The sequence below is a fragment of the Acomys minous genome (assembly GCF_964271855.1).
Source record: "Acomys minous genome assembly, chromosome: 15".
Lineage (NCBI taxonomy): Eukaryota > Metazoa > Chordata > Mammalia > Rodentia > Muridae > Acomys > Acomys minous.
In genome coordinates, this window is record NC_140497.1 from 40,750,087 (window position 1) to 40,777,245 (window position 27,159).

General features: G+C 35.3%; 1 long non-coding RNA gene across 2 annotated transcripts in view; it reads left to right on the forward strand.

Moving 5' to 3' along the window:
- LOC311584946 overlaps positions 1 to 27,159 on the forward strand; it is a 744,261-nt gene that overhangs the window by 705,183 nt on the left and 11,919 nt on the right. The window contains exon 1 of one of the 2 annotated variants that reach the window (XR_014775048.1): positions 24,569 to 24,669. The exons of the other annotated variant lie outside the window; for it this stretch is intronic. This is a non-coding gene — a long non-coding RNA (uncharacterized lncRNA). Of the gene's footprint in view, positions 1 to 24,568; positions 24,670 to 27,159 lie in introns of those variants that run through there. 2 annotated transcript variants of the gene reach the window in all.

Consider the following 27,159-nt stretch of genomic DNA (forward strand, 5'->3'; position numbering starts at 1 on the left):
AGAGGGGAGGACATTCTATTGGGACTCTAGGTGAGAGAAGCATGGGAGAATGGGGAAATAGAAGGATCCAGAGGGTCCTAGAAACTTAGAAGAAGAACATTATGACAGGCGGATCTGGGCCCAGGGGTCCTGCTCAAAATATGGCAACAGCCAAGGACAGTAAGCGCAGTAAACTTCGAAATCCTACCCAGATATAGCCAATGGACAGAACATTCTTCATAGTTGAGTATGTGGTTTTCAAATTTATCTTGAGCCCTAATAGCATTTTTCCTTTCTTCTCTTTTGCATCTATAATTTTCTTTTATTTGGCCACATACTTTCATATATCTCCCTTTACACAGGTTCATGGAGTTATAAGTAGTTTCATCAATTCCAGCATTATTTTACCTTATGTGACTAAAACATATCACTACTTATATCACAGCCAGAGTTTTTTCATGAATATTACTATTTTAAAGATTATATATGATAAAAAAGATTATATATCATAATTTTCCACCATGTAGGATCATTGAATTTTAAAGATAATATTGATAAAGGCAGTAGTAATCTGGACTGCACTTTCCCACACATACTCACATGATATTGAGCAAACAATGCTTTTGAGTTTGACATATTTTTGTGGGCTCTGGAAAATATACCTCACCTTGCTCAATAGTTTTTTTGTGCCAATGAGATGACAATCTGTCATTTTACCTGACCTTTATTTTTCTCTGCTAAGATGACAAAACTTGTCAGTATGTTTTACTTTTTCTATAAGAAAAACACAATATTTCAAAAGGGTTGCCCACCTGCCTTGATGAACAACAGCAAGCATGTCAGATGCAGGCTTCTAGCCTCACAGGAAAGGCTTCCAAGTGTCTGACCTACCATGTAACTGCTATCTGTCTGCTTCTAGCTATGTTTTTTGCCTAACTCAGGAGTCTTCTTGATATTTGCATACAAAACTGTTTAATACAAGTGTTTATATTCCCAAACTAGCAAAGGTCACATTTCTACCAGGTTGGATAACCTAATTATATATGTTAATAACATTTAATATTTGATATCAAGTAACCAGGACAAGAACTACTTAAAATGATTAAGTGATAAAGGTTAGACAGTAACTTATAATAATCATGAAAATACATTGACCCTAATTTATTAAACAACTAACTTTAACATCAAAAACAAAAAATAGAAGAGACAGTAGAAAATTGTATCTATCATTTGGAAAGAACTTCATTGTCACAGTCCCAAGCTGGCTCCAATCTTATTAAAAAAAAAAAAACAAAACCTAGAGGTGTTTAAACTTCCACATAAGAACTTCCCCTTGGTGGGGAGGCCCAGCCAGCATACAGAGGAAGAGGAAGCAGGCTATCTGGATCTGGATGACACCTGATAGGCTGTGATCATATGCTTGGGGAGGAGATCCCTTTCTGTCAGAGGTCTAGGGAGGAGAAATAGGGCAGAAGAGGGAAGGAGGGTGGGAACAGGAAGAAACAAGCGAAGGAATAACACTTGGGATGTAATCTGAATAGATTATAATAAATCAACATTTTAAAAATGAAAAATAAAAATATGAAAAGAATTGAGTGACACCTTAAGCCTTAATTTTGTGACACCTAGCTTTTTTTTTTTTTTTTTGTAATGGTTAAAAACAGCTCTAAGACAAAATGAGAAATATAGTGTATGACCAACATACTAATGTTTTACTTTTTATTTAGAGGGGCAGGCAATAGTAAGAATATAAAAGTACAAGGCACTAAATTCTGTACTTAGCCTGTGAGATATAAGGCCATATAACAGGATTTTTCCTTGGTGATCTCAAAAGCAGAATGCACCTGAAACAGTCAATAAATGTAAAGATATATCTAAAATGCTTTCTTCTTTAAAGACAATTATGAAACAACTTTTCTAATATTAAAATGAAATATTCCTCAGGCTAACATAAACATAACCCTGTGCAATTTCCACAATTAGCTGCTAGAAATGATTGAGGATAGTTAAATGTGATTCAAACAAAGACAAGGTCGTGTCTTTGCTCTGCCTAGTAATGCCTAACTTGGAATTGTACACTTACCAATCTGATCACAAGGCTCTGTGTGTTCACTGTGTGAGCCACACTTATAAAGGCTCTAGATACTGCTGAGTAGAAAACAGAAAGTTCTTGACATTAAGAATTCTACTGTGTGGGTGTTTGGGATATGGCTCAGCAGTTAATGATGTGCACCCTTCTTATAGAGGACATGAATCTGTTCCCAGCATCTGAATGGGAACCACCTATAGCTCCAGCTCCTTTTTTCCAAAGAATACATTAAAATAATTCACAGTATAATGCAATATTAAAAAGCCTTAAACAGGATTTTGATTTCCATTCAATTTTCAGAATTTAAACTATTTTAATGAAATACATCAAAATGTATTTGATGGATTCATTTATCATGGTGGGAACTCAAGAGAGACAGAAAACGAGCTATTACCTACCCTTTGGAATGCCAGCATAAGAAAGATCAAAGCTTACAAATGTTGATCAAGAGCCAGTAGATAGGAATAAATTCTCAGAAGCCATGGCAAAGTGATGCACTAGCTTAGCCATTGTGGAAAATGCCAAGCTAGCTCCTAAAAGGGAAAAATCCTATTGTTCATTAATTCATTTATTAATTAATTCAATAAAATCCTATTACGTGGAGTGTTTACATAAAATGATGTCAGCAAGTTGAAATCTCACATATTTATTGCAGCCTGGTTCCTCATGTCCAAGTTATGGAATCAGCCTGTTTATCAGTGGTTGAATAGATAAGTCAAACACAGTAAACATACATTATGGGAAACTGTCCAGACATGGAAAAGAACAGGAAATTTGTTTGTGGCAGCATGAATGCGTCTAGAGAAGATTATGTTAAGTGGAATAATTCAGGAGCAGAGAAGCAAAGATTACAGAGTCCTTCTTTTCTCTCAAAGGTAAAGCAATAAAAGACTTAGTGAAGTAGTGGCTACCTGCTTCTAGGAAACGTAGTGGGCCATACAGGAGAGATGTTGGCTTGCATGGACAAAGGGCAAAGAGTAGTTCCCAGTGTTCCACAGCACCATACAGTACCAATGGTTGCCAAAAATTCCTAGATATACACTAGCAAAGGGTATTTTGAATGTTTCAAACACAAAGAAATAGTGTCTGAGGTGACAGATGTACTATTTATGCTGATGTGATAATGATATGTTAAACATGTGTCCTGAGATATCACATTTTGTTCTCTCTGTATGTACAACTTTATGTGACTTCAAAATAGTCTAAATATTTAAAGGCAGCAGATGAATGTCAAAAAGCTAGTTATAAAAATGAGAGAGTTAATAACACATGGCAGATTATAGATGGTGAGTGCTTCGTAAATGACTTTAAAAGATGTCTTTATTATTATGGTCTGTTTCTGAATTGCGGTGCTTCATTCTAATATTATATTATAAATGCCAGAGAAAAATAATTTCTCTGTACTGGCAAACTTGCAAATTTATAAATTTCAAAGTAAAATCAACTCAGCTTTTTTCACATAATTGAGCTTTCAGACATGTCTGTATCTTTTCTTTATATCAACATAGTCACTAATAGTTTAACTTTTAGAAATAGTTATTTCGTTTTCATAAAATACACTTTAGCTTTTTTGAAAACACTGTAAAAATTACTATTTTGATAGATACTACTATAAAAAATAAAGGTGATTTTTTTTTCATTATGAAATGTACAATGATGCTAGGTTACTGAAGCATTTATATTTTGATAATTACGATGAGTAGTGACACACATTGTATAAAGAAAAAGTGTACGTGGTGAGTGATGGTTGTGCATTTCTAAAGTTTGATTTTTAGAAGTACATTTGTAAAATAACATCTACTTAAAATTACAACTATAAATATTAGTATTGGGTTTAAATATTTATTCGTTCTCTAGCGAAATGTGAATTTTCTTTACAGAATTTCTGGCTTCACTGAAAAAACTGTTGCAGAGAGAACCCTGCATGTCTTTCACCTTGATGCATCATTAACAGTTAAGTATGCAAGAACTTCTGAGAGGGTTGTCACAGTGACTTTACAGTGCTGTCCTCTGAAAGGTCCAGATCAGAATGGAAAAAGATGCTAGGTATGTATGTGCTGTGGTTTGGGAACAGGGGCCCCCACTACATAGCCCAGTCTGGAGTTGAGCCTGTGGGGATCCTTTTGCTTTAATCTCCCAAGCACTAAGAATATACATGCAAGGCATCACATCCAGCTTCCCTATGGGCTCTAGAAAACTGTCATAGCAATTACATCATTTAATACTCAGTTTAGCAATGGTGTTTGTGATGTAAACTGATATTACATGAGCATTAAGAAAAAGAACAGATAGTATCTTATATAAGCATCTATAAGACAGATTTATGGAAAGAGACTGGAGGCTATAATCAAAATTTGAATAAAAGAGGAAAATTATGGTGTAAAAATTAAATTTTGAGCGTTAGTGAGAGAATTTTCTACTATTAAACTTATAGAATCTTGGTCAGATACTTGTTCAGTTCCACTCCCACACATTGCCAATGAGAGAGTTACTTATTGTAACAACTGATTAATTCCCTATATTATTGAAAAACACTCCAGAGAGTACTATCAGTTATATACATTTATTCACTAACTCATTGTCTTTTACACAGTACAGGAGTACATGGCATCCTACCACTTTTACTGTGCACTGTCTGTACTGCTATAAACAAGAAAGAAAAAGGGTTTTGTAGTCCTAAAATAGGTTTATGGTATGTATACCACATGATACTTACTTTAATGAGTTACGTTTTTAATGATGCACACTTTGAAACAATTTTGGAATAAGATTTAAGACTATTGCATGTATAATCAAATTCAAAGTTCAGAAACAATAATTTTTTGAAAAATCTCACTCTGTGAATTAATCTTTGTGAGGGTCATTGCAATTCTCTCTCTCTGAAAAAAAGGCCTATACTAAGAACAACTTCACATTCTTGGTGAGAACTGGCAGTGGTAGCCTCATGATACTATATTATGTAGAGTATATAAATGGGATATAGCAATAACTGATCTCAGAAAAAAAACCAAAGTATTTCCAGGTCAATAGGACACTCTGTCCATCACATGAAGCCAAAGATCAAGTTTATACATAAGAAAGCATTTCCAATTTAATCCCCAGAATCCTAAAAATTAAGATCAAGTAGGTTTGTTTTTATTTGGCTAAAGAAAAATTCAAGAGTGAAGGGAGAGTAAATGTACTTCTATATATAAAAACTGATTTCTCACCACAGTAAATGCAATTTTACTAAAATAACCAATACAAAATTACAAGGAAATACAAACCATGATCAGAGAAATAAGCTGAATACACAGAAGTAGATGAATGAAAAAGTACTGAACACACAGGAAATTGACTTTTTTTTCACATGTGGATAATTATGCATGTGAGTCACTGGAAATTAAGAAAACGAAAAAAAGCACAGAAACATGTATAGCATGTGTGTAAGTTGTTATTAGTGATTCCAAAGTGAAACTGGTAGCAGAGTTAAGGCAGGCTTGAGAATAACATAGATATCAACGTGTAAAAACCGTGCAGGAAAACACGAATGTGCATCTGCAGGGGTTACAGGAGTGTCCTGTCCCTACAGACTCAGAAAGTTTGAACCTTTTTGTGCACTAATTTTTCTCACCCTCACTTTCGCATGAACGAATTAGACCCTTGTTTCAGCTGTTTTCGGCTTGACTGTTGCTGACGCTTAGTTTTGTTCAGCAGTCTTCACATTTATTTCTACAAGGTCTGAGGTGAGGTTTTTTTTTTTCCTGGTGCCCTTTGCTAACTTTATGAATTGTTTTCCTGGTAGAGAAGATCACAGGTCCTACAAACACAATGTCTCATTCCAGCTGCTACATCCCCTGCAGTGAAGAACCTGTTTTATCTTCCAGATCAGCAGGGTAAATATGAACAGAACAAAACACATCGTATGAACAGTAGTGCCAGATAGATCTGCTTTGCCAAAATGCTACCTTTGAAGGACCCATCTTGAATTTCTTTGTCTTACCATTAGTTACTTAATGTTCCTGCCTAAATTGAAAATGCAGCCGGTAAAAATTCTTTTTTTTTTTTTTTTAATATTTTTAATCTTTTATTACACATCTATACAAAAACTACCTATATCAAGAAGAACCATGGAACAATCAGGAATTATATAAATGTTACATTCCTAGTGTTTTGGCTATTTGTATTTGACATCCTTGAAGAAAACATCTTTCCTATCTGGGTGAGTCTAAAATTCTGAATGTAAACCAATATCTATCATATCTCATCATTATCAACTTAAAACATCTTTCTAGACCCAAAAACATATTAACCTCTAAACAACTAGGCTTAATTGTAAAACTAAACTATCTGGTCTTCGACCCCATCAGAGACTTGAGAAGGAATAAAATTGATATCCTGAATATACTGTGAGTGCAAGTTAGTAGCTTTCCAAATGAGAAGATGACAGAGACAGTTTGCTACCTGAATACACACTCAAAACTCTCTGTAATGTTGTAGCCCAATTTTCAGCCTTTTGGCCCAATATATCTGACAGACATATTTATGAGGTGGGAACTATTGAGGACTTGCTTATCTTGTCTTGGCAGAGTTTGGCCATCACTGATAATTACACAAGCAAAAGAGGTTATTGTCTTGTTTTGTTTTTCGTTTCAGCAGTAGCATTGTCTTAAGAAGATAGATTTTTTTTCCCACAATTTCTTCCCCTGTGAACACACTGCCATTGTCTGAGCAAAATAGAATCTTAGTTGTGAATAATTTCCTATCTCTTATTTACTGTCTTTCTGCATCCACTGGGTGGGCCTTGGTTCCATGTCTGTTGAGTCAGTCCACATGCTGCTCAGGGGCAGCTAGAGCACTTTAGGGTAAGGCCCTTCACCTGGGCACTAGACAAGGTGCCTGGCTCACAACAGAGGAGGCAGGTAAATGTTTGTTACATTTCGGTAAGTCAAGTGCAGTGAGACTCAAGCCCTGAGGTGTTTCCTCAGAGGTCAGCACTAAGCCAGCAGCAGTGATGGAGCAGGCCTCAAAGGCTGTAAATTCAGTTCTGCCATTGCTGCCTGACCACCAGGTGTCCAGGGGAGGTTCCCACTGAAATAAATGGAGTCTCAGATGGTCATAGTGGAGGAATGGGGAAGATGACAGGACAATGTCCCGTTCAGCCTGCCAGCCATCCTTTATTTATAAACCTTAGACAGTGGGGAAGAGGTGGTTTTGAGGGTAAATGGGTCTGATTCACTGTGGCTAAGGGTACTAGGATACTTAATCTACATACAGTATGGTAGCTCATTTACATGCAGGAACATGAGGGATAGTGGATATCACAAGACGGAGAAAACAGTATTTAATTATTCTATGTGTGATTTAATTCTAGGTACAATTAAAGGCCATTTGCTGGGTCCTAGGATCTGTTCAGCCTAGGGTGGGGCACTTCCAGGAATTCCCTGTGCTTGCAGTTTGGAAGGTAAGACAATCTCCAATCTTAATTCTCACACAAAAAGGCATGAAGACAAGAAGACAAGAAGAGCACTTTCAGTAGTGAATGAATTTTTCATTGCCAGAATAAGTCAAGATAAATGGTTTATGCTTTCCCTAGCTCAAACATGTTCTCAAGTGGTGGGGAATAAGTCGGAAATTAATATAACTCTACCAGGGAGATTCAGAGTGCTCCCAAAATGGGATGTCTGAAAAATAGGGTGTCTCACTTTTAACTATTGGTTCTGTTATAAAATACATTAAGCAAAGGACCTTAAGAGAAGAAGGATTAATTTGGTCCATAATTCCAGGCAACAAGGCAATCATTGTGAGGAAATTAAAGCCATGTGACCTGAATCCACATCACATGCGAGGTAAAGAGCAGAGAGAATGCATGCTTTTACTCACTTTAATTTATCTTATATAGTTCAGAAACCGCCACCTAGGGAACAGAGCTATCAAAACCATTTCAACCACAATTATCATAATCAAGATAATACATGCATAGACATATCAGTAGAACAATCTTATCCAGACCAGTTGATATTTAGAACCGATCTTCATACACTGTTTGATGAAAAGTAGCACATTATATCATTCATCTGTGTCATGTAGAAAACTCAAGCAGGGGAGTCCACGGCAGCTAATAAGCGGGATGAGTAGTTAGAAAAGTCAAGGGTAAAAATTTGCAAACTGTGGAGGATACAAAGACATTTGAGATTAGCATCAGTTAGGCACAAAGTTTTTGTAGAATGTACTACTTCATCACTTCCTGTTGTAATTCCAAAAGGGGAAGCTTGGGAACATTCAGAGAAACTATGCAGACATACTTTGTCATGTCTATTCCCCAGCAACAGACTGCCTTCAGGAAGCAAGGCTTACATTCACATGAACATCTAAACACAATTCATAGTTATGAGCTGTACAAATTCTAAGCATCCTTCCCAGTTGTTGATTGTGTATTTTGTTTGAGACATGGGATATGAAATAATAACAGAGCTTCTCAAGACTCGCCATATAGTTATGTGGCTGAGGCCAATTTTCTTTTAGAGGATGAAGACTTTTTCCCTCACTGTTAAATATTGGAGAAAAGGAAGAGATGATAGGAGGACATATTTAAGAATTTCAGCTAATGTCTTGCAATACCTAGATGCCATTTGCATGATGGAATCATTGCCACATTCATTTAGAGATGGGTAAGATGTGGTTCAAACCTTGGATCAATGGATTTATTCTATGAGGCAAACAGTTATAGAAGTTTTTGTTTTCTGTTGTGTTTTATTCTTTCTGTCCTCAGTATCACCATCTGGCAGCTATCCTGTGACAATTGCTGTGGAAACGAGTGGCTCTTATCCCAACAGTCATTGACACACACAATAGATATTTAGAAGAAAGAGAATCTCCAATCACAGGCAACACAGATGTCAGAAATGTAAAATGAATGGACAGAGCGTTACTTCTTTATTCATCTAAATTTCACAAGGCAAACAACAGATTTGAATCATGCAACTTTAGAGTACAGTGATTATTCTGAAGATAGTTTCTCAACCTTCAGAATACTCCTGCTTGAGGCTGAATAACATTTTACCACATCCTGAGGATTTTAAGGGAGCATTACCCTGGCCTCTACAACTTGTTTCTGGCATCATCCTCTAAATGAAACAACTAATTCCTCCCAGCATGCTGGTCAATGACATCCTGCCTACATACCCCCAAGGGTTTCCGTTGCTGTTCCTCATCAGAGCAGGACAGCTCTCAGGACAGCTTAAAAGAAAGCTTGTGATAAAAATTGGTTCAGAATTTCATACTGTCCTACACAGGACTTCTATTAAGCCTGGAATTTCTCAACATTTAGAAACTGGACCACAAATGCTATTCCTAGCTTGCTTAACCAGTTTCTCTAATTGCATTTGAGCCTATACAAAGGTAATATTCATCCTAAATCAACCAGAAGAAGACTTAAAAAGAAAATGGTGCCCCATAGCCCATAAGGGGAGTTAGGTAGGGTTTTGGTAGTTTTCTTGAGATATGGCTATTTGTTTTCATTGGGAATAAGTATTAGTTATTGGTCTTATTCAGAGAGATTATGAGGTTAGACTAAGGGATTTATCTCTTTTCTTATCTTTTTTTCATTAGGTATGTATGAATATAGGGGTTGAAAAGAAAGAAGGAGAAATATAGAAATATTTGGGGTGATAGGATAAACAGCAGATCGAACTCCTTAGCTTAAGGCCATAAATGTCAATGACAAAGAAGCTATTTTATTGATGCAGAATAATTTCAATTTGATACATTTATATAGAATTCAAGCTCAAGATTATTCCTCACACACATTAAATATATTTCTACTCTAATCTGAGTTAGTGTAGCCATACAACTCAATTATTATACAAGGTTTACTTCCTATATTTCGAAGGTGCTATTGCAGGATATTTTGGGTAATTAAGTAATATAAATTAATTGTTAGATGGTCAACTCATTGTAATGTCAATTACTCATTTATTTTAATCACAAGAAAATAAATCGTAGGTTTAACAAACAGATATGACATTATAGATAGATGAGGTAAAATCGCTATGTAATATTTTCCAAAACCTCAGAGACCTATAGAATCATTTAGAGATTTTGTTATAACCTTAAAGATCCTTTGATAATAAGACAGGTTGACACCTTGCAATACACAGCCTATCTCAAAGAAGAAGATGAGCATCAAAGAACCTGCTTATGGAGATGGCTTCAAATGTAGCAAACAAGCCATTGGGCAATATGTTCTCATTTCTACCACAGGCAGAATTCTGCCTAAAAATGGGCAAGCTTAATTGCAGGCAGAGACAACAACCAAACTCTGCCATGACAGGGTAAGCAATCCCCCAATTGTTTTTGCTTCACAAATAATGTCTGTCAGATGTATTGGGCGAGAAGGCTGAAGATGATGCTCCAGTGTTATAGAGCATCTATAGCTCTCTGATGGGGTTGAAGACCAGATAGTTTAGTTTTACAATTAAGCTTAGCTGTTTAGGGATTAAGATGTTTTTAGGTCTAGAGAGATGTTTTTAGGTTTATAGAGAGGAGATATGATAGATATTGATTTACATTCAGAATTTTATACTCACCAAGATGGGAAAGATATTTTCTCCAAGGTTGCCAAATACAAATAAGCAAAATACTATGAATGTAACATTTATATAATTCCTAATTTTTCCATGGTCCTTCTTGCTGTATGTAGTTTATTGTATATATGTCTAATAATATAAATGCATATGTAATACTAAAATAAGTCAATACATAAATAGAATGCCAGAAGACACTGAAAAGTCTCCCTCCAAACAATGATAATATCCCTTTTCTTGTTTCCTACAAGAATCAACAATCTAAAGCATTCAGATCACATAAAATTCTTGGTTCTCCACCAAAGTGTAGAATATTTTATTTTCCTTTAACATTTTTTTAAAAAACATAGTAATTTGGCACAAAATCACAACTATTAGTAAATGTTGTCTGAAAGCTTTGATCTATCATTAGAAGAATATTTGAAAGTAGATATTGCTTCAAGAACTTTTCAAAGATAAAAATTCTTATGGAGCTATGAAGAGATGTGAAATTTCCTGATTTATGATAAAAGCCTGCCATATGTCTATACATGTACAAACTCAATGAATTTATACATAAATGTTTCTAATTCTTCGCATACTAGTTGTACCCCTCTAAAGCTATTCAAAATTTAAAACATGACCCTAAAGTGCCATGAAGTTCATAAGACACAAGCCACTTCTATAAAGGCATATGTTAGTTAAAAGGTAATAAAAGTATTTCTTAACTCTAGAGCTATAATTTGCGATAAAGTGTAGGAAAATACTTCTAACCACAGTGCCAAATTCACATGGTTAAGGAACGTACTACCATTAGTAGCTAAGTGGTTAACTTCTGGGTTTAGTACCTGCCACTGTGAAGGACACAATCTTTCCAGCTAGGATTCATTCTATTCCCTATATAAAATATAAAATATTATTATTTTTTCACTTTCTAAAAAGATGTTTAACGCAGAAATAATATATGTTAGGATAATGTCATTAAATGTAAACATTTGAGGTGCATAGAAAAGCATTACATTAATACAATCAGCTAATCATGTTAAGAGCATACACATTTGTCATACTATTAAAATAGCAAACATTTATGATTTACTATGTAAATATTTTGAACACTTAATTGACAATTAAATATCATCAAGAAACTTCCTCTAACTGAAATGTTCTTTTTGTTAGGAGTAAAGAACAAAGGGCTGACTTAGCCTCACGGCGTCTTATTGAAGGAAGTCAGGCAAAGACCTCAGCAGGCAGTAACTGAAGCACAGTCCATGGAGGAGTGCTGCTTACAGCCTTGCTCAAGACAAGAACCTCTGGGTAATAACTGAAGCAGAGGCCGTGAAGTAATGGTGCTTACTGCCTTGCTCTCTACCCGCCTTGCTTTCTTTGTGACCTAAAACCACATATCTGGGCATAGGACCACTCACAATAGTCTGTGCCCTCCCAGATAAATATTTAAGAAAATGCCCCATTGACAGGCCCAGAGGTCCATCTGATGGAAGCAATTCATCAACTGAGATTCATTTTTTTTGCAGATAAGTCTAGCTTCCCGACAAATTGACAACTGGCTCAGAATCCAAATCTTCCAGGGTTTAATTTATCGCCATGTAATAAAATCTCTCCACTCAATTATCATTTCTTGACAACCTCACCTAAAACCCCTACAGTGAAAGCCAATAAACAACCCTGAAATACATAATAGTTTAAAATGAACTGAAACTTTAGATACATTGTAAGTATTGTGTCAGCATAGTTTAGTGTACCATAGATCACTGTGTATCTGAATGGAGAAGTCATTTTCTACATAATACAGATAACACGGTGGTAAATAGTGGAGTGAAAGAGGAAATAGTTACAGAGAACAATGTCATGACACTGCAACAAAGGGATATTACAGTAAGCGGAACTCACTCTCATTAAGCTGATATGAAATTGTGTCACCAGACAAAGGCATTGTTACAGTAAAAAACTAAGGCTTAAATTAGACAATCACCATTCACTCCTGTGACAAGGCTTAAAGCTTATTTAATAAATTTTCAATGAAATATTTATAAATGGATACAAATTCTAATTAACCAAGAGACATTTTACAAAGGGAAACTAATAACGAGTCTTCTCACCCACACATTTCCCTTTCCCTGTCTAAAAAGCAATCATATGGAGCACGTTCCTATTTGGGAAAATATAATAGATGTTTGGTAATACTATAACTGACATAATCTAATGAGGAAAATGAGCTATGGCCTTCTCCTTTTACTGGAATAATTTGTGATATTACTTGAGGCATCCTCATGTCAGTTTTAAAAACACTTAATGCCAGCCTTTAAGATGCCCTGTATTAGAAATAAAATAACAAGGAGTGAAAAGCATAATGTCTCATCAAAAAAAAAAAAAAACCACTGATTAACTCTGATCTATTCACACTGAATATTATTTATATAATAATATAATAAATATAATTATAATAAAGTAATAGAAAGATAATAAACATAACAGTATAACAAATACTGTGCTAGTATGAAATAATAACCATTTTTATCATAATGTAAAAACTGCAGTGGTTATCAATATGGAATAAACGAAATTCAGTTCAGAGACCATTGTAACTATGGAAGTAAGATAGTTTGTCTTACAGATTTGTTCATATGAAATGTTTTACACACAGAATCTGAGAAGATCAGACACTGCTCCCTTTACTGCGAAGTCTGCCTTACTCTTCCTGGTATTTTGACTTCCCCTGCCACAGGGAATCAAGGCCATGTTTCTGTGTTTTGGCTGCTGATGTCTCAGCATTGCTGTAAGTGAACCCACTGGGCCAAGCAATATGTTCATGTGCTTCTTTCCCAGCACTGCCCTCACGGACTACGTAAGATCAGTTATGCAGCCTTTGCCCTGAATCCTACGGCCTCTTCAACTTACAACATGTTTTTTGTCTGTTCTGTCAGTGAGGCTGACAAAAATGTCTTCATTTAAAGAATATTTTTTATTCTGTGAGGCTCTTCTTACAAAGAGTGACACATATTGTTGCAATTAGGGTTGACTAGAATGTACTTCAATAGGAGGTGCTGTTGATGAGTAATCTATTAAGAGGAGAAGAGAGTTGTGCTGCTGTCATCAACACCATGACCCAAACCAGCTTGCCATAGGGGGATGTTATTTCATATTATTACCTGTCATCCATCAGAAAGGGAAGAAAGCCTGTGCAGGAACTCAAGGCAGGAATCTGGAGGCAGGACTTCAAATGGAGGCCATGAAGGGTGCAGCATACTGGCTGGCGCCTCAGGTTTATGTTCTCATAGCTCTCAGGACCACCTGCTGAAGGATGGAAGCACTCCTGGTACCATTCCTCATCAACCTTTAATAAAGGAGATGCCACACTTGACTTTCAGTCAATCGGCAGCAAGCCGTTTTGCAATTATGGTTCTTTTTTCCAAGTGACTCTAATTTGTGTCAATTGGACAAAAACAAAATTAAAGCAAAAACAAAAGCAATCTTAAAAAGCCACAAAACCAGATAGCAGCACAAGAACCGAAGAACCATCTCTCAGGAAAAAACAGAGGAATACCTGAAACCTCTACAACCTGGGATTTTGTTCATAGTTTATAGAATACCAGGAAGACAGGAAGACTTCAGCAGAGTGAAGAGTGAGGAGGACCAAGAAGACATCAAAGTCTTAGAGGAAGTGAAAGGGAAACCAGGAAGTTGCAAATCTGATAGTGATAGAAACCACCGTGAATATTCTATATACTGTTCTGCTTGTCAGAGGAAGCAACTGTGTGAACTAATGACATTTATGTAACATTGTCACCCCCAACATCCTTATTTATAGCTGTGAGAAAGATGGCAATTCATTATGCCATGATAATTATATTAGATGCACAAAATGGGTTGGTACTTGTTGGTGACAGTAAATATCGTTGTAGCCATCATTATTAGTCTTGATGTTATTATTATTAATAATAGGAAAGTATGTTCCTAAATGGAAGAAAAACTGAACAGCATTTATACATCCATGAAGAACCAGTGACATGCTATTTTTCTGAAAAATAAATATCTGCATTTCAGGCAGAGCAAATGCAATGAAGAAACCAAGCCTAATGAAGGTCAGTGAGAGGTTTTCAGTGTGAGATGGGAAGAAGTTGATAGCTCCTGATGAAGCTAATAACCTTTTGTAGGAATCCGTATATTCTCAAGATAAAGACAAGACGTATGATTGAGGATCACATTGATTTGATCCAAGTACACTTAGTAATTTGAAAAAAAAATGGAAGCTAAACAAGTTTCAGAAAAAAAAATAGCTATCTATTTTCCTTTAGCTGCAAGTCTGTGTTCTTTCCACTGTGCCATGACTTTCAATTCAAGATGGTCTTCCCACAGCAGTTATCCACAAGGCAGATTTCTAACTTTTCCAAGTCTGTAGAATCATAATTCTTGGAAAGGTAGTCAGAAAATTATAGTTGCAGAAACTCAGCTGCGTTTGCAAGCAGTTTCCAAAAGCGTGAAGCAACATGTACGATGAATGTGAATCTAGGTACAGCTGTAAGGCCAAAGAAAAATGATTCATTGTGTCTGGGATCCATGCAGAGAATCTGTGTGTAGGGAATGCTTCACAAGAGGAAAATGTAAATGGCCTTGAAGTATAAATGGTGACTCCTCAATAAAAAAAAAATAGACTTATGAGACCACAGTAGTAGATCTCACACAAATAATGTAAAAAGAACAACTTAGGATTCTCAAATGCTCTACTCTCTCAGTCTGTCATCAAGGGAAAGAAAAGATGTAAGTAAAAACAGATTTGCTGGTAGGAGCAGATATTTCAAGCTTAAATCGGCTGGCTCCACTCATCCGCAACATTGAAAATGCATGACGTTTCATGTTAAGAAAACATATTTTGATGGGTATTTAAGCAGGGGATTTAAAGTCAACTAAAAGGTTTGTTGCTGTTGTTGTTGTTGTTGTTGTTTTCTTTATTACCAGAAAAAGAAGACTTTGAAGTAAACAGGAAAGAATCTCTTGCACAGGTAAAATATCTGAGGATAAGTTACAGTGTGCAACATGCATATAAGTCCTGCTGGACTATGCGTCTGCTTTACTCTGTAAGCTTTGGTGAGCAACAAGAGCCAGTACTGAGACTTGATGCAAGTCTGTGGATTGGTTAAGTTTGGAAGTGAAGGATAGATTAATTTAAATAAAAATTATTTAATATATTAATTTTTAGGTTTAAAATAAATAATATATAATGAACATATTTTTGAATAACCACAATTTCTTCGTATAACAGAGCCCTGGCTGTCCTGAACTAGCTTGGCAGGATAGGCTGGCCTCAAACTCACAGAGATCTACCTGCCTCTGCCTCCAGGGTGCTGAGAATAAAGGCTATGTACCACCACTTCCAACCTAAATGAAACATTGAACAAATAATAACTTTGTGACTATAAGCTTCCAATTTATTTATTGAAATGAGCTTAACTCATGCTGTAGATTATATAGATAAGCTCAACAGCATGGATTACTCTGTGGTACCTGGTGGTGGTCAATATTGATAATGAGTAGTAGTGTCAATACACATTCTAATAATATGTTCTTAATGGAAAGGTAGACAGTCCACCAGAGTGCAGAAGGCCAACAGTCATGTAGGTAGAATTTTGGTATGCACATATAACCACTGAAGTATCACAATAATGACAGGAGATTCATTAGTGGGGAAATTATATATAATATTATATTCTCATCTGTTGTCATTCCATTCATAAACATTGTGACCAGAAAGGGAAAGGGAACCACACCTAAGATACTCTCTGCCTCTCATAACCATCATAGAGCTCAGAACTGCCAAATGGTAAGCAAATTAAAATAATTTAAATAAGTGCATATGTAAGTATATAATGCAGACATATATATGTTCAAATGCCCTTTGAACAATCAATAGCAGAAATAAGTTTAAAGAAATTGATTTATGTCAATGTCCTCTAATGTTCTCTAACTCTCAATATACATTTTGCATTGCTTTTGAAATATATATTTTTACCTCAGGATCCAGATTCAAAACTATTCAAATTAAAGAGCATGGGAGATGGATCCACAGTAATTTCTGCACCTTGTACCATACTGGATTTAGATAAAATTCATACCAAACGTCTTTAAGAATAAATTTTTCCAATGCAATGTTTGCCTTATTAGAAAAACATTAAATATTATACACTTAAAGCTTATAACCAAACCTCTTTTTAAGTCTTTAGGTAAAATGTTAGCACTCAGGATAAGGTTTAGAGAAATGTTGTGCCCGTCTCTAGTTAAAAGTTATTCGTATGATATGATGGGAAAAATGCATCCATTTTGTTATAAGTTCTTTGCTGCCAGTGAAATTTATTTTTAATAACAAAAATATTTACCTAGATTTAAAGTATTTTAAAACTAATATGTCACTTTTGAAACAGGCAATATATTTCCTTGAAAATTTTTATATATTGTAAAGTACCACAAAATGAGAACTTCAGTTTTTCTGAAGATTTCTGAGGTTTTTTTTTTTTTTACACTGAGATATTTTCTGATGCATCCCTTTCATAACTTAAACAGGTATATTAAACAAAAATGTGACTAAGAACTCAAAATACATATTTATGTCTCTCAAGGTATCTTTTTAGGATGTGTAAAAAATAGCATAGTCAAAAAGTAACTTTTCTTAAGTGAAAAAAAAAAGATTGAAAATTAGCATCCCATGTCTGCCACAGAGGCAGGCCACTCAGCTGTCGGTCATTGCCCACCACATAACTGCAATTACATGTGAACATCTTTCCAAATGTAATTTCTTGGTTCTTCCCGAACAAAGAAAATCTGGTTGATTGCAATCATTTACCCAGTTACACAAGAGAAGAATATGAACCAAAAATTCATGTGTATCATTTTTGGCTTCTGTGTACAAAGCTAGGGGAAGTGAAATAGAACGGGAAGCCCTGCTCTGCCTCCCAAGCGCACACATCAGCTGTGGATTCAAAGTCCACATTTCATCTTACACTGTGATGTGCACTCCCTTCAAACCCAGAAATAAATACATTCATAATTTCCAAAATAATTGTTTCAGAGCTAAGAGGAATCCAAATATTATTCTGTAAAGATTTTTTAAGTACAATTGATGATCCGTTACACAAAAATACAGAAACATCAGTCCTACAAGACTTGTAATATTATTGCTTAGGGACTATTTAACCTTTAGCACAAATCTTTCTTTGTTTCCTCACAGGAATTTAAAGCATTATATTTCATTATATTGTATTTCTTTTGGTTTCCAAAATTTCTTGCACTTTTACCACTGATATTCTTCCTCTGGTAAAATGTAAAAGAGGAGAGAATAAAGAACATAATTACAAGGCAAAACAAACTGCAGAAAAGTGGAGAATCAATTCCCTCAGTAGATTTATTTTAATGTAAATGAAGCTTAAGTCCGCACCAACAAAAGATTTTCTGAAAATTAGAAATAGATTGATTTTATTTTCTTGTTGATGAGTTCTGCCAGATAAGCTGTAGAGCAAATAATAACAAATAGACAATATGAAAAATAAACATGAACAGCAGTAAGTTTTATCCTTGTATTTTCTCTATTCAATGCTGTCGAATCATTCTATTTGAATTACTTATGGGCACATCACTGGCAACATGTATAGAGAAGAAAACAAAGTTCTAGGTTTATTTTTTAAAAAGACAATGTGGTGACTTGGTTACAATTTTATTTCATATATGATTTGACATCAACAATGAATTTTATGCCAGTATGGTATTAAGTGAATATTGTTAAATAATTCTGTGACTAGATTTGTACGTGGTTCATGGGGAGCATGTCTTTTCTTTTCACTCTGATAATATAAAGCTAAATACAGTTGGCACACAATGTCAGTAACAGATATAAAGGATAAAACATTGAGTTGGGTGTGGTGGCACACGCCTTTAATTCCAGCACTTGAGAGGCAGAGGCAGGCAGATCTCTGTGTGAGTTCTAAGGCAGCCTGGTCTACAAAGTGAGTCCAGGACAGCCAAAGCTACACAGAGAAACCCTGTCTTGAAAAAAATTGTGGTGGACAGGGAAATGATGTCTCTGTATGCTAAGTGCATTATATCATCATTTTGCTTCCAAATATCATGATGTTTTGCTTTTCTGTGTTACAGAAAGCATGTGAGCACCATTTGACTCTAAGTGGTTCCTTCTAGATATATGACCAATAGGCATTTTGTTCTGGAGTAAGAGAAGAGATCAAGACCATAAATGGAACAGTAAGTCATATATAAAAGTTGATGATGTGTTCATCACATGATTGCACCTCTATGATTTTTTTAAATTGAGCTAGTTCTTTCTGCAAAGAGTGGGAAATATATACTCTGATATAAATTAAGATTTGAAATAATTACATTTTCCCTTTTATAAAATATCTTTGAAGTGCTGGGTTTTTTTTGTTTTTTTTGTGTTTTTTAAGCTTCCTAACTAATTACACTTTCAAGGCAGGTTTGAGAAGGATGTAAACAATTATGTTTAAGAAACATTCAGGAAGTTTTTCAAGGAAACTCTAAATTTTTCAATTAAATTAATTTCATGATAAGTTGTTCTATATCTACTAAAAAGTTAAAAATGAATATCAGATAAGTTCTACATGTTAAAACGTTATAATGTCCCTATCCTTAAATAATTATAACAAGTAAATCTTCCTATTTCTACGTCTTCTACATGTGATTATACAACCCCTGTGGGAGCCCTCGAAGAAACTGATTTCTCCTTTTTCAGCACATATTGACAACCAGGGGCCCTCACCTAGACCTTGTTGTTTTTCCCCCTTCCACACTGACATGGCTATGGTAGTGTTTGACAAATTCTTAAACCCCACATGAAACTTCATAAGCCAACTCTCTATGGTAACCACTTCTCTCTCAATAATTCTCATATTTTAATCTCCCATAGATAATTCTATTATTCTCAGAACTGTAGAGAAATTTTAACCCAGCAACATAGCTGCTCAGACAAGGGATCACAGCCAAAGATCCTCTAGGTCTATGTGATCTGGATGGAAGGCAGACATGTCCTCGGTTACCGTATGATCTGGCTGGAACACAGGCATGTCCTTAGTACGTGCCTTTAATTCTAAATTATTTAGGAAATGTTAGTTGATAGAAGAAGGAAGCAGACACATTTGAAAGCGAACTCTCACTGAGGGTCAGACAAAATAGTGAATCAGAGAAAGAGTTGACAGAATGAGTCAGAGATGGGACACATCCAACTCTCCCTCGAACAGACAGGAGGGACACTACTTGAGAGTAGGTTTCAGTAGAGAGATACTAGACAATACATTAAATGGTCCAGGAGAGAAGATGGTACAGTAGAGAAAGGTGTAGACTTGAGTAGAAAGTTCAGTAGAGAAGACAGTACAGTAGAGTTGAGTTCAGTACAGTACAATCCAGGCAGTTTGGTGCAGTGCAGTCGGGTTCAGTTGAGTTTATGATATTTGGTGCAGGTCATGTCGTGGAGTTCAGAACAGAGCAACTCAGCAGAAGGTGAGAGAAACCAGTTTGAGTCAGTCAGCTTGGAGGGGAGTTTTGAGCCAGAACAGATGAGTTGAACTAGCCAGACAAAATTCAGGAGAAAAAAAAAAATGTAACAAAACAAGGGGGGAGAGGCAGTCATTTAACAGGAAGCCTTTCAAATGGCAATTACAAGTAGCAAATAAAAATTACATTTGCAGAGACCAACCCATGGCTTTTTCAACTCTAGTTTCTAAAGATTTCCACAATCTTCCTTTAAAACAACGTGGCCAGGTCGGCCACAAAAATTACATGTTTGTGCTAATTTCTGTTGTACTTTAATTACTATTGTTTTGATGAGCATAATAAGCAAAATCGGCTCAAGGAGGACAAGATGCATTGCATAAAGTCTTTGTATCTCAGGCGTTGTTTAAATGTAATGTTTTGCTTGAAAACCCAGGCAATCTAAAATTCTTGCATTTAAAGTTCGGAGATGAACTGCGCTAAAGATCTATCCTTCTACTTGGCATAGTACTGCGTGCCTTTAACTCCAGGGTTCTAGAGGAAGAGGCAATGGGTGTCTGAGTCTCAGGCCATCCTGGCACATATAGTGAGTGTCAGTCCACAGAGTAAGAACCTGGTTCAAAAAATTACTGTACATATAGCACTATATGAAGCAGAGTATCATCATGTCCTTGTGGGCTAAAGTTCTGATGGGAAAGAGAAAATAATCAAATGGACTGCTAAAGTCTGCAGAAGACATTCAACAATTTTGTAAAGTACCATACTAGGTAAAATATTTATGTACTCTGACATATCTTTGTAAATACCACAGAAAACATTTTTCTAACATTACAACATGAATCAATAATGAATAGGAAATATATATATATATATATATATATATATATATATGTTGTATTCTTACAATCCATCAATCTCAGCAACCTGTCTCAAATTATAGGTTATGGTTATATACAATTAAAAGAAAAAAATTTAAAGAAAAACTTTCCAAGCAGGTCTGGTTTTAGAGTCCTTGCCTCAAATGTTCTCTTTTATTGAGTTTTCATGATGGAGAAGTCTAGTGCTGCCTGAATATAATCTTTCTTTGTGGGTTTCCATCCTAATAAAACATTCATTTTCATGCAGTGTACACATTATGATGGGAAGGTGTTTGCACTTTTATTCTTATGCCACTAAATAGTAAATTACTCTATCAGTCACTCTGTTGGTAAAGATGCTTGCTTGAAGCTGGGCTTGAGGCTCTGTCTATTAGTCAAGTAAAAAGCATCCTCTGGAGGGAAATTATCCTCATCCCCCACTACTAAACAGAATAGACAAAAGTGATTTTTTTCCCATTGCATGGTGCAGCTGGGACCATTGGAGAGTAATAGCACACAAGACACAGTCAATGGAGTACTGAACAATATTCCTAGTGAGAGACAGTGTGTAGACGGCTAATTGAGTGCACCATCAATAAAATCAGCTACTTTAATAATATAGAGAGTGTAGTGTGACTAACTAGAACTTCAGAACAAAGCCTGAATTTACATTACAATAGACTTATCTGTACAAGATAAACATGCTTCCAATGGCTGGTTAGGTTTTTAGGTCACCCCATGTTGATGGTTCCATAATACCTTTAAATGCATGTGGGATACCATTCAAGGGGGAAAAGCTACTAATTCATGTCTTCATCAGAAAAATTCTTTAAAATTACATGTTAACTAAAAGATAAAGGTTGACAAGATAGGGTTTTTTTTTTCTACTACAAATTGCATAATTCTCCTTTATGTAATAGTGAGAAAAATGTATGGGCATGCACCCTTACATGAAATCTTTCTAGTTTCTATATTGAGACAATTTAGGCCTAGAAGTTTTAAAACCTAAACTGTCCGAGAACTGAACTCAGGTCACCTACCTCCAAAATAAACCATAAAGTGCAGAAGTATGTGCATGCTGAAGCTATGTTGCATACATGAAATCTATATTATTTATGAGTTTGAGGTTTATGAGTCAGGTGTGTACATGTGAAGGATAGGTGTGAGATGTGCTAAAGACATGAGTGTGAGGCATGTGGGTAGGTGTGCATATAAAGTGTGTGTGTAAGGTATCTGCAAGATGGCTGATAGTGGCATGTGTGTATATAAGGTGTGTTCTATTGAGTGGTGTGTGTGTGAAGTGTTTTTCTAATACATTCAGGTATAAATGCTTGATACATACCACTTGTGAAACAATGCAGTAATAATAAAACATTTATTATGGATGAAATAAATATTATGATGTAGAAACATAGAAAACAAGAGAAAAAATAACCACACCAATTAATGTTGTTTTAAATTATCAAATAAAAATAGAGTGACGGTATCTATAATTATCCATATTATCTTAATTAAAAAGTCACGGATATTCACTTTGAAAGCTGATAAACAACAGCAGAAAAGGAAGTAAATCAAGGAATACAATATTTTTATAGCAATCTACAATAAACACATTAATTTTTAAAGTTGTTTTAAAAGCTTGCAATCTCCACGTTAGTGACTCATCTCTTTTGCCCTTGTCTCCACATGGATACAAACTGAGGGAAATTTGATGATTCTTATTTTTATTTTGTTTTCATTCAAGGTAATTGTAGGTTCATTAGTAGAAACTCAGGAAAATCCTATACAAATAAAAACTGAGACTACTCAGGGAAACAAGATAAAATTCAGTTGGTTATAAGCAGGAGTGATGAAAGTTGCAGTGTTAAGGAAAAAATGTATTTATTCAGTAGTTAATTACTAGAGAGGTAAGAGTTCTGATAGGAGGAAAAATAATCACCTGACATTTCTCTTGATGTCTTTGCAATAAATGATCTTTCCAAGGGACTGGGTACTCCAGTAATTATATCACAGAATAGAATTGCAAAAGGTAAGCCTTTCAGGTAATCTCACGGTCCATAACAAACCAAAGGATTAATTTCATGCTGACACAGGGAGAACTGATGTATTAATTAAACAAAATGGGTTTCTGGAGCAATCTTCTCAGTACATTTTTAAAAAATCAGCAAACTGGATAAGCCTAACATTTAAGCCACTCTAAATGAGACTCCCGCAAGGAGCAATTGTGCATCCTGTGGCCTCTGCATTCTGAGTGGACTCATTGAGTTCTCATTCACTTGGAGGCAAAAAAGGTGAAATTTCTCATTTATTGACTCACATACTCATTAATACTCTAAAAGGGATTAGCAAAGCACTGGTCAATCTGCTTGGTCAAGCACGTACCACACTGTGAAATACAACTGATCAATTCAGTGAGCCCAAACGTTGGTTGGACCTTACCTCACGATTATTTGCTTTGTGTCTATTTAAAATGAAATAGGGATTCATTATCAAAAGCATTCGGTAAAAATTTATTATAGATCAGTCCTTATTTTTCTTCTAGAAATTATAAGTGTATAGAAAATTCAAGATAAGCTTGAATACATTATTATAGTTTAAAAATTAGAACTAATGAACCTGTAACAGAATCTGAACAGATAAAAAGCTAGACCTTTTGTTTTATTTTCTTTCTTAAAAAAAAAAAGATGAGGACTTCTTAGATGTAATTTTATCAAATGCCATAATATGAAGATTAGCGTGTCTACCATCATGAATCAAGAATTCTCAACTGCAAGATTCCGTTAAAATATTTAAAATGAAGCATTTAAAAAAGTTCTCAAGTATGCTTTTAAATTGCTCTCATGGTTTCAATTTTCTATGAACTTCAGAAAAGGAAATGCATTTCAGTTGTGTGACTTGATATATTATCCATCAGGAATAAAATTCAAAACTATAGTGTAATTGATTCGAGTTTTAGTTTTTCTTCAAAATACTACTAATGTTAGAAAAGAAAAGTCAATGTGGAGACATCTATTTAGATTGCAGAAGTAGTGACTGGGCACCATTTTGCAAAGAGTCCTCATACTGAAAATCAAATTTTAGATTCAAAATGGAAGAGCTATCTTGATATTTTTTTCTCCTTTATTAATTTATTCTTGTTACATCTCAATGGTTATCCCATCCCTTGTATCCTCCTATTCTTCCCTCCCTCCCATTTTCCCCTTATTCCCCTCCCCTATGACTGTTCCTGAGGGGGATTTCCTCCCCCTGTATATGTTCATAGGGTATCAAGTCTCTTCTTGGTAACCTGCTGTCCTTCCTCTGAGTGCCACCAGGTCTCCCCCTCCAGGGGACATGGTCAAAGGTGAGGCACCAGAGTATGTGAAAAAGTAATATCCCACTCTCCACTCTACTGTGGAGAGTGTTCTGTCCATTGTCTAGATGTGGGTAGGGGTTTAAGGTTTACCGCCTGTATTGTCCTTGGCTGGTGCCTTAGTTTGAACGGGACCCATGCGCCCAAATCTGCCTATCATAATGTTCTACTTGTAGGCTTCTAGGACCCTCTGGATCCTTCTACTTTGCCATTCTCCCATGATTCTCTCATCTAGAGTCCCACTAGAATGTCCTCCCCTGTGTCTCAGTTTCCTGGTAAGTGAAGGCTTTCGTGGGACATGCCCCTTGGGCTAATATGCAGATATAAGTGAGTATATACCATTTGAGTCTTTCTGCTTCTGGGTTAACTCACTCATTATGATCATTTCTAGCTCAATCCATTTATCCACAAATTTCGGGAATTCCTTGTTTTTAATAGCTGAATAGTATTCCATAGTGTATATGTACCACAGTTTCTTTATCCATTCTTCTATTGAGGGACACTTAGGCTGTTTCCAAGTTCTGGCTATTATGAATAAGGCTGCTACGAGCATGGTTGAGCAAATTTTCTTGCTGTGTACTGGAGCATCTTCTGGGTATATTCCAAGGAGTGGAATAGCTGGGTCGTGAGGAAGCCCTATTCCCATTTTTCAAAATCCAACACCCATTCATGTTTAAAGTTTTAGAGAGATCGGGAATACAAGGCACTTTCCTCAACATAATAAAGGCTATATATAGGAAGCCAATAGCCAAAATCAAAGTAAATGGTGAGATACTCAAGGAAATTCCTCTAAAATCAGGAACAAGACAAGGCTGCCCACTCTCTCCATATCTCTTCAATATAGTACTCGAAGTTCTAGCCAGAGCAATAAGACAACAAAAGGAGATCAAGGGTATTCAAATGGGAAAGGAGGAAGTCAAATTATCCCTATTTGCAGATGATATGATAGTGTACATAAGTGACCCCCAAAATTCCACCAGAGAACTCCTACAGCTGATAAACACCTTCAGCAAATTGGCTGGATACAAAATTGACTCAAGGGAATGCATTTTATTGATTATAGCGAGGATGGAGGACAGGCTCATTTACCTGACACTGCTTAGTCTGAACACAGTTGCAATTTTGCTGAGAAAAAAAAAATGAGTATGAGGTAATGCCATCATAAATAATTGCTTAAATAATCTCAGCTATGAAGGTGAAATTCTGTAAAAATCATAAAGCCCTGTGAATGAAAGAACATGGGGAGAACAGCTCTCAAGGTAACGGGGGGGTGGGGGTGGGGGGGAGAGTTTCCAGTGGACAGTGTGTTTATGCAATATGTGGCTTTAAATTCATATTGTAGTACTCACCAGTTAATAACTGCAGAACATAGGGGCTTTACTATATTCATTAGAGAATCATATACATTCCCACCCCATTCTGAGCAGTAACACAATTAGGAAGTGTGTTTATGAGAAGCCACAGGCAAGTTTTTTCATGTATTGGTCATCTAAATATTGAAATCTGGGTGGGTCTATGCATATGTAAAATACAACAATTTTACAGCAAGTTTATTGCAACCACTAAGATGTACAGTTTAAAATACAAGATTCATTCTTACCTGTATTGAGAAGGCGCCACAGTAAATATGGAGGGGAAAATAAAAGCCATTTTGCATGATATAATTAACCAACTGTTTCCTATTTAACAATTCAATGCTGATGTCATTAAAAGGATGTGTTTTTCCCTATTTGGTTGTTAAATACATCATCCCTTAAGTATAAATATGCAGCAACTTCTAAACTATTACTTTTAAAAGTTAGTTATTTTTCTAAAGTATGGCTTAGTTAAGAAACAATTACAATGATTTAGAAAAAAATTAAAATTTGAGCATTCTAAGACATAATCTGTCAGATCTCCAACTATCAGCACGTGAAAGGCTTTGCTTCAAGTAAAACTATAGCTTTGGAACTTAAAATAAGTCTTATTTAAAAGATATTCCATATAAAATGACCAACTTTACTTTCTTTCACTTCACTAAAATAGCTCTCAGATAGTATATTATAACTTAATGTTGGACTCATATTATCATATTATCTTTTGTTTGTAAATGGTTCCCCATGCTTGAAAACAATAAAGTCTAAGAATCACTAACCAAAGACACAGAAACAAAATAATATTATCTATTTAGATATAAATAAAATATAATATTTACAATTTGCCAATAGATTATATATTTTCAGCTATTACTCAGTAAGATATTTTGTTGTATCATAGAGTAAATACTTCATAATTTATAAAAAATATTGTAAGAATACATATAAATAGTATTTTTAATATAAGAAGATGAAAGCTTACAGTTATTTATTAAACCTATGAGTCAATAAATAGAGGAATACATTTTAAAATTAAATACAATACTTGGTAAATATTAACAATAACCTTAATATGAACAAGACGGCACTAACCTGTAATCCCCGTGATCACAGGGGACATTTATAAGCAGGCAAGTTCCCCAGATTCCTTCTTTCAGTGTTCCCAAAAACCAGAAGCAAGGAAATGAAGGAGGAATATATAAAGTTGGGGGAAAAGAAAAAAGACCATGTATACAACTACACTACGAAAATTTTGTTTCAAATTTCCATAGCCTCTAATAAACAATAAGTACATATTTTCAAGTAACTTGATGAACATAGCAAAGTAACGTAAATATGTTGGCAGGGCACCGTCTCCCAAATGAGCATTACATATCCTTTGACTACAATTCTACTAATAGAATTTGGAAATTTTAGTGCACCGATTTTTTAAGAGAATAAATAAAGATTTTCACATTGTCCA